General features: G+C 38.3%; 1 long non-coding RNA gene across 1 annotated transcript in view; it reads left to right on the plus strand.

The window, feature by feature from the left end:
- Nucleotides 1-8,298, plus strand: part of LOC141581606 (uncharacterized) — a 109,462-nt gene extending 101,164 nt beyond the window's left edge. Inside the window, exon 3 of the long non-coding RNA XR_012514319.1 lies at nucleotides 1,829-8,298. This is a non-coding gene — a long non-coding RNA (uncharacterized LOC141581606). The remainder of the gene's footprint in view (nucleotides 1-1,828) is intronic.
- Nucleotides 8,299-8,986: the final 688 nt, after the last annotated feature.

Raw genomic sequence — 8,986 nt, forward strand, 5'->3', positions numbered from 1 at the left:
CTATACCAGGCAAGTTGTAAGAACTGCGAAGTAGAAAAAGTATGAGAAACATACCCATATTGATTATAAAGTGAAGCCAAATTTCAACAGGACAAAATGGATGTATAATAAGGTTAATATGACAGGAGATTTTCATTTATCAGCTCGGGAAAATTTTTTATTTTAAATTGTAAATTTAAGCTTACAAAACTACATCAATGGGCTGGGCATGGTGGCTCACACCTATTAATCCTAGCACTTTGGGAGCCCAAGGCGGGCAGAACATCTGACATCAGGAGTTCGAGACTAGCCTGACCAATATGGAGAAACCCCGTCTCTACTAAAAATACAAAATTAGCTGGGCATGGTGCTGTATGCCGGTAATCCCAGCTACTGGGGAGGCTGAGGCAAGAGAATTGTTTGAACCTGTAAGGCAGAGGTTGCAGTGAGTGGAGATTGTGCCATTGCACTCTAGCCTGGGCAACAAGAGCAAAATTCCATCTCACCAAAAAACAAAGCAAAAACAAACAAACAGAAAAAAAAAAAAAAACTGAATCACAAACACACTACTGTTCATATTCATCATAAAATCAAGGTTCTTTTCAAATTTATATCCCTTTTGAGTGATTAATTATAAGTACATGCAAAGGTTGAATGTATCAAGCTGATTATAAAATAAATATTACTGAGGGTATCTTCTGTGAATCAGTGAGTCATATCAGCTCTTTTAGTTTAATACGTTCTACCTGGAGGCCAGAATGTAAGTCATAAGTTTTGTTAAGGTTTCAATGGCTATTTAAGACTAGCAGTAGAAATCTAGTAAATTATAATTTACACCAAATGCACAAGGATCCAGCTCATACTATGGGCATGGATTTTCTTGATAATAGAAATTTAAGATGTATTTAAAGGATTCTTTTTAGAACAAAAGTGTTCACAGAGAACACTTTTCTTCTCTCTCTCTCTCTCTCTCTCTCTTTTTTTTTTTTCCTGGAGGCAGAGTCTCCCTCTGTCATCCAGGATGGAGTGCAGTAGCCGATTTTGGCTCACTGCAACCTCCACCTCTTGAGTTCAAGTGATTCTCCTGCCTCAGCCTCCCCAGTAGTTGGAATTACAGGAGTGTGCCTCCACACCCAGTTAATTTTTCTTGTATTTTTAGTAGAGACAGTGTTTTGCCATGTTGCCCAGGCTGGTCTCGAACTCCTGAGCTCAAGTGATCCTCCTGCTTTGGTCTCCCAAATCCAGGGATTACAGGCTTGAGTCACTATCTCCGGCCCAGAGAATGTTTTTCTTTTTTATAGATAGTCTCTTATATGTAAAGGAAATAAATCTCTATTAGAATCATATTTTCTAAAATTTTATTCTCCTGTGTCAATCCAGGTAATAATAAAAGCAAATTAAAACCCTAAGATGAGAAGTAGAAAAAGATGAGTAATCCTGTTTAGCAAAGCAAGAGTGTAAGAAAGAGACATCTCCAGCAAAAAGAGAAACTGTCGTATTGCTTAATTGGATAGTTCAAATACAGAAAGGGCTATTAAGTCAGAAGTTTCTATTGTGGTATTGGAGTTGGTGTGTATGTGTTTTCCCACTTACCTTTAAGTAGTTATGTTTTGAAGCATACAGTTTACATAATTTGAGAAATGCAAGGTTTTAAGCTCAACTGTTGAAAACTATATTGCTTTTCTTTTTTCAAAGTTTTTGGAAATAATATCCTTCTACTTGATAAAATCAGAAGTTTAAGATGTACAAACAAGTCAGATGATATCACTCTATTGGTGAAGGAGTAAGTCTTATGAATGAATTAGGAGAACTTGGGACAAACTCTGATGTTTTGTTTCTTCTCTAAAAGGGCAGTTTGAAAGCCTCTAAGAGAAGATAGAAGTTTGGAACCAGATGGCAGGAGACACGAGGAAGGCTGCAGATGCTTTGAACTTGTCTACTGGAGGAATATGCTATGTTGTGGTAAGTTAAGGTCTATGGAGGGCATTTGGCTACAGGGTGAGAATCTCTGTGCTTACATTTCACACTTGTACATGAACTTGCATTTGAGAATAAACTTGAACTGATGGAGGAAAGGGTGAGTAGTAGTATGGTATGTCAGATACAGATTGAAAAACTTGTCCTACTCACACCTCCATCTAAGGAATATGTCCAAACTCACAGGCTATGCTCTCCAAAATTCCAGTGTTTGGTCAGATGTGACCTCACTTCTCTGTCCACCTCTGGCTATGGCCAATTCGGATCTAAGAATAGCTTGTACATGGCTTACCTGGAATTCAAATCTGTATCCTGCCTCTAAAGACAGGCTTTTAGCATGAAGTTGTACAGGAACAGAAACAAATATTAAGCAACGAAAGTTGGTTGGTGGACAGAGGTGTTGGAGTTGGAGACAGTTGGAGTTGACATATGGAGAAGAAAACACCATGAAATAAAGACATGGAGGATCAGCAAGCTGGGCTATAAAGCTGACGTGGTGGCAGTTTTTTCTGTCTTATTAAACTATCCCAGCATTTACTCAATAAACTCCTTGACAGTTAGGTGACCAAGTCTCCCCATCTGCCTGGGATACCCAGTTTTAACACTGAAAGTCCTGTGCAGGAAACAACATTATCATCACAGGTATCTTCGGGTATTAGGGACTAGATAAAGAAGGCTTATGCTTAGAATCACAGCACTTTGGGAGGCTGAGGTGGACAGATCACCTGAGGTCAGGAGTTCAAGGCCAGCTCGGCCAACATGGTGAAACCTCATCTTTACTAAAAATACAAAAATTAGCCAGGCACAGTGGCACATGCCTATAATTCCAGCTATTCAGGAGGCTGAGGCATGAGAATCACTTGAACCTGGGAGGCAGAGGTTGCAGTGAGTCGAGATCGCACCATTGCACTCCAACCTAGGTAACAAGATCAAAACTCTGTGTCAAACTAACACAGAAAACAGTAAAGCTAACTGATTTATCATGGAATAAAGGAAGGCCTGGGATATAAGTGCCAAAAACCATATCATATGACTTGTCTCAGAAAAGAAATAAAGGACTGGGGAAAAGAAGACATAAATAAACTCAGCCAATGTTTGAAGGGACTAGTGAATGAACAATGTCAACAGTAACTGCTTTACCTGTGGTCAGTAGGAGCACATGACTCACTGAAGAGGTCATTTTTGTCTTCAGGGATAGGACTAAAGAACAAACACCCACTTTGTGGGGTTAGCAGGGGATACCACTCAGGCAGGGATGCAGTCATTATTCTAGAGTGATACCTAATAGAAATTAGTTCATGGCTGATGCCAATTTTGAAGAAATATGAAAGGGAGGAAGGTGTTTCTGAATACAAACATGAGTTATAACAAAATTGATTAGAACTAGTCACAGATTTTTCCCTCCAAAAGAAGAGAATGAAGGTTCAAACGGAAAAACAGAAATCATTTTAAATCCACATGAATTGCCTTGAAATTGAGTGATGGTGGTAAAATGAGAGCATCATGTGGCTTTTATGAAATTAAACATTATCTTACTAATATGACTCATAGGGTGAGAGAGAATATCTTTTGATTTTTTAGATGGAGTCCCACTCTCGCCCATGCTGGAGTGCAATGGTGCAAACTCGGCTCACTGCAACCTCTGCCTCCTGGGTGCAAGCGATTCCCCTGCCTCAGCCTCCTAAGAGGTTGAGATTACAAGTGCCTACCACCACACCTAGCTAATTTTTGTATTTTTAGTAGAGATGGTTTCATCATGTTGGTCAGGCTGCTCTCAAACTCCTGACCTTGTGATCCACCCACCTCGGCCTCCCAAAGTGCTGGGATTACAGGCGCGAGAGAGTATCTAACCTTGGAGAGAAATGTTGGTGTCTGCCTTTAACCAACTTTAGTGTGATCCATGGTGACTGGAAGTAGCTGTTTCAGGATGATCTCAAATCAGGGGAAGACATTTAAAGTATTATCCCATTTGGGGCTGAATGGTAGCAACTTTTCCTTGCCAAATGAACCCCATGGGTGGAGGAGAGATGAGAGGAAACAGGAGTTAAAACTGAACCAAAAAACCAAAAAACTAGAAAGGAACATAGCAAAAACAGTTGGTTATAACCTTGATTTTAATATGAAAACTGTCTTAGCCAATGGAAGTAGTAATTAGTCAGGGAACACTTCATTACAAATTTATAAACCAGGGAAGAAACGAAGACAATGAGAGATTGCAAATTTGCAATTTATGCACCAAAAATGGGTGGTAGGCATATTATGTTAGCCTAAAGTGCATTTGTAATATCAGAAAACCTTGCCAACTTGGTTACTTTAAGAAAAATTACAAATCCTGGCTTATCTTTAAAAAGTCAGATCTGGTGTTGAGATATGGCTATAATGAGCTGGAGCTGAGTAGATCTTTTTATGAAAAAATGTTATTCATTTGTTTTATTTTGATAGAGACAGGATCTTGCTCTGTGGCTCGAGCTGGCCTCGAACTTCTGGCTTCAACTTATCGTTTCACTTCAGCTTCCCAAGCAGCTGGGACTGCAGGCATCTACCACTGAGCCCAGCTGATTGGCTCTCTTTTGGCAGGACTCACTGAGATCTCTGTCCAGCCCTGCCCTGACTCTGTAGAGATTTCATTTTGCTCCGTGCTTCTCTTTTCCTCATCTTAGCAGTTGTTTGTAGCCAAATAGGCCTGCTGTAGACCAGGATGAGAGAAATAAAAATAGTGACCTAAACTGTGAAGGCAGAACCTGTCTTTGATCATCTATCCACTCAGCACATAACAGTTAAGACAACACATATGCCAGGTATTCTGCTAGGGCCTAGGGAGATAGATTTGAATACGCTACAGTTCCTGCTCTCGTGGGGCTTACAATCTAAAGGGACAGACAGATTTGCCTAACTATAAGTGAGGGTAGTATTGTGCTGGAGAAATGCTGAGTCCTTAGGAATGGGAAGGAATCTCGTGATCTAACCTGATGGGGTGGAGCATCTTGAAGAAATGTAAGCTGAGTCTCAAGGTCTCCCCAGTAATCTGGGTATGATTTAGGGCTCACAGTTGATCACAGACTCTTTCTAAAATGATTGACCCTACTGGGGTGCCTACTGAAAGAATAATGTGCTGAGGAACTGGAACAACTAATTCTCTCACAAAGTTTTGGTGCTTTGGTCCTACTTCAGTGATGCTGCAAAATAGTTGTACAACCAGCCATACATATATGCAATAACAAATACTCTATTGGGCCAAGTGTAGAGGTCATACAATTAGTATATTTCCACTAAAAAGTATAATTAAAGCAACATTCTAATGGCTAACACCGTTATCTGACAAGTTAGACAAAAATGAATTTGATTTTTTGTTAGAATGACAAAAATGCATAGGTAGCAATAATGGTATTGATTGGAACTAAATCTGGAGAAAAACACAGCCTGAAAAAGGAAAGGCATTTCTTGATGTACTTGATGTTTATTATCTTGATCAAAGGCTGCTGCAATTCAGTTTGACAGCAGTTTGTGAGTAGCATCAACCGTTTCACAAAGCTGTAATTTACCTTGAGAAGGAAATAATTAAGGCACATCACATAAAGCAAATTGGGAACTGAAAGAATGCAAAATGATGAAATCTAAAAGACTGATATTTTTAAAACAAAGTTTCAGCTTACAAGTGGAAACTTCAGAACACCATTTTTACTTCTTTGAAAAAAAGAGGTGTTTTGAGTGTATAGACATGCATACACCGAAATGGAATCAATATGCACAATATTTATTCTGCACCTGAACCCCTGCAGATATATTTGCATCATTTACTGTGTAAGTATAGGCATAATAATAATTAGATTGTGAGTTTAATTTCCAATATATCCATTTACTTTGCCTTATAGAGTAAGTTATGGAGTCTTGCTTTGGTTAACAGGATAACTCTATTAAATATGGATTAGAACATTTTAATATTTCAGATTTAAAAAATTGAAAGCCTAGAGATTTTTTGACCTGAAATGAGATATGGCTTTATAGTATTAAAGCAATTATTATTCATAGATCAGTCATTCAACTTGTGATTATTTTGACCATGTTTTTCTTCTTAATCTACTAAGTCTCATTATGAGTGCAAAATTCCTTTGAAAAGTTGTGTTTTATCCAAAAATTAATTTAAAACTCGAAGTTATTCCTTTATACAATATGTTTAACAGTTAGTTCAAAAAATAATGTTGGAATCACTTGAGTTCTTTTCTTCAAGATTAAAATAGGTGGGTGCCCTAGGCAGTTTTTTCACGTTGGTAGTTCAGGGAAGCTCACAGTGTTCTTCCCGGAATGATGAATATAAAATATTTAGCATAGTGATGAGGAGATTATTCAATAAATGTTAGCAGTTCACTAATTCAATGAAGTATATAATTGTAATAAATTTGATTAGTGGTTCATTTGAAATGAAAGTCTGATCAACACTGATTCCTTTTTTTTCTGTTTCTGTACTTCATCTCTGAATATTTAGCAAGGATTTCTACTGAATGTTTGCAGTGATAAAAAGTATACCATCAGTTTTAATAGATACCGACTTCAATTACTGTTTGTTACAATATTTCCAGTATCATTACTTGTAACAAATTTCAATTATACTTGAAACCCAAAGCTTAATCCAGTTCAGAAAGACACTTGGAAGTGACCCTTAAGCTTAATTTCGTTAAGTTAAAGTAAAAATATTGCTTTTATTTCATCATATCGACAAACGTCCCTAGAAGTCTGAACCACTGTTTTTGCACGAGGTGAGTTGTAGTTTAAATAAAGCATTCATATAATCATTCAAATAAGTTCAATATTTGTTATTCTGTTACTTTGATTTTAGTTTATTTCTAATGTCTATATCTATAATGTCTAATGTCTATATCTGTCGACCTGTACCTCCTTCCTAAAATATGTTGGTTGTGATTACTGTATTTATTCAACGATTAATGGAAAGTTATGTAAAACAGTGTCTTATTCTGGGCCACCTTGCAAGGGAAACTTGACTCCTCAATGAAATATAGGAAGGGCGCACTTAACAGTGCCTAAGGATATCTTACAAGCTTCTGCTTGAGTGGTAACATTTACTAGGGGAAGTAAAGAATTTATTTTTCAGCTAAAACTCTGAGAAAAATTTTAGGTATAAGGGGAAGATGTAATTATGTGGTTTGGAATTTGGCCAGGGCCCCAGAATTCATACCTCTTCACTTTTAAGATGTGTCACAGACTCTTTAATTACCTCAAGTGGATCAAGATCTCCGTTTTCTGTCTGTTCCATCAAAAAGACATCATACATTGTTACACATTTATCTAATGCCTCTATGAATTTTAAATTTTACTGAGAAGTATGCAGAAATCACCTTAAACTCTCCTTTTGAATTTTGTTTTTTGAGATCTTGATGTACACATGGCAAAGTGAGAGCCATCCTTTCATAAGAGAATGAGTGCAGATGTCCGTGGGGGTCTGAGGCAAAGACCTGAGGTCACTACCTACTAGGAATCAGACTGACTGACCTTAATGTTGAACTTTGACCTTAACTTGAGCAGTAGTTTCCTTACCTGTAAAACAGTAAATACCATTTTAATATTCTATAAATGAGATGCTGTTCAAAAAATTCTTAGCCTCACACTAGGAACACAGCAAAGAGTCAATGGATGTAAGTATGATGATTATTTCTAGAGCTTTCTCTAAGTCTTAAACGTGACATATAGTAGGCTAAGCCATGTGGAGATGTGGCAGGAGTTCAGCTAACAAATACAAATTACAGTCTGGCTTTGAAGAGCTTTGTGCAGCAAGCCAAGAAGTTGAGATTTTTATCCTGCAGACAAAGGGGAAGGAATTATTGAAGGGTTTTAATCAGGGAAATAACAGTATGACATTTGTGTCTTAGAACTAGGACTCTGGTTTCAGGGTGGAGGATGGACTTGGAAGAAGAAAGGTTGGAAACAGTTTCAAGCATATTGCAAACTTGTCTATCTCCTCAGGATGAACCTAATTTACTCGCAGTTATTGAATTGTCCTGCAATACTTCCATGTCCTGGAATTATACTTGAAAGTTATAATTATCTTTTGAGAGATGTAATAGACTTTTTGTCTTTATATAAAACAACCCTAAACTTCTATTTATTTTTGTTTTCTGGATCTTTCCCCCTAAGACACTGTTTCCTTCGAAGGCACTATTTCTACTTCTTATTTGTTAGTCTTTAGTGTTGTAAGCACAACAGATAGCCAAACTTGTTAGAAGAGTATCTAAAACTAGAATAAACAGACCTTCAGTTTCCTCTTTGCTTGGTTAAAAGAAATCGGATTTCAATACAAAAGCATCTCCACTTACAAATTTTCAGCTTTTGAATTCTTTTTTTGTGACAGAGTTTTGCTCTTGTTGCCCAGACTGGAGTGCAATGGTGTGATCTTGGCTCGCCACAACTTCCGCCTCCCAGATTCAAGAGATTCTCCTGCCTCAGCCTCCCAAGTAGCTGGGATTATGGGCATGCGCCACTATGGCCTGGCTAATTTGGAGGCCAGGCCATGGAGAGATGGATTTTCTCCATGTTGGTCAGTCTGGTCTCGAACTCCTGACTTCAGGTGATCTGCCTGCCTTGGTCTCCCAAAGTGCTGGGATTACAGGTGTGAGCCACTGAGCCTCACCATGAATTCTTACAGATGTAACACATTGAGGGCAAAAGTGCTACTACTGTGAACATCACCAGTGGTGTGTAAATAGTCACTTGAATACTCCCACTGGGATGTGGGGAAAATAAAACAATGCCATTATTTTCACAAGTTGAGGACGTGCTCTGAATACCAGAGACTAAGGATCTTATCTTTGTCCTGCCTCTGAGTCACACTGCCTTTCTTTCTTCTTCTTTTTTTTTTGTTATTGCATTTTAGGTTTTGGGGTACATGTGACGAACATGCAAGATTGTTGCATAGGTACACACATGGCAGTGTGGTTTTCTGCCTTCCGTCCCGTTGCCTGTATCTGTCCTTTCTCCCCATGCTATCTCTTCCCACCTCCCCACACCCCGTCCCTCCCTC

This window comes from Saimiri boliviensis, chromosome 16 (assembly GCF_048565385.1).
Source record: "Saimiri boliviensis isolate mSaiBol1 chromosome 16, mSaiBol1.pri, whole genome shotgun sequence".
In the NCBI taxonomy this organism is placed as follows: domain Eukaryota; kingdom Metazoa; phylum Chordata; class Mammalia; order Primates; family Cebidae; genus Saimiri; species Saimiri boliviensis.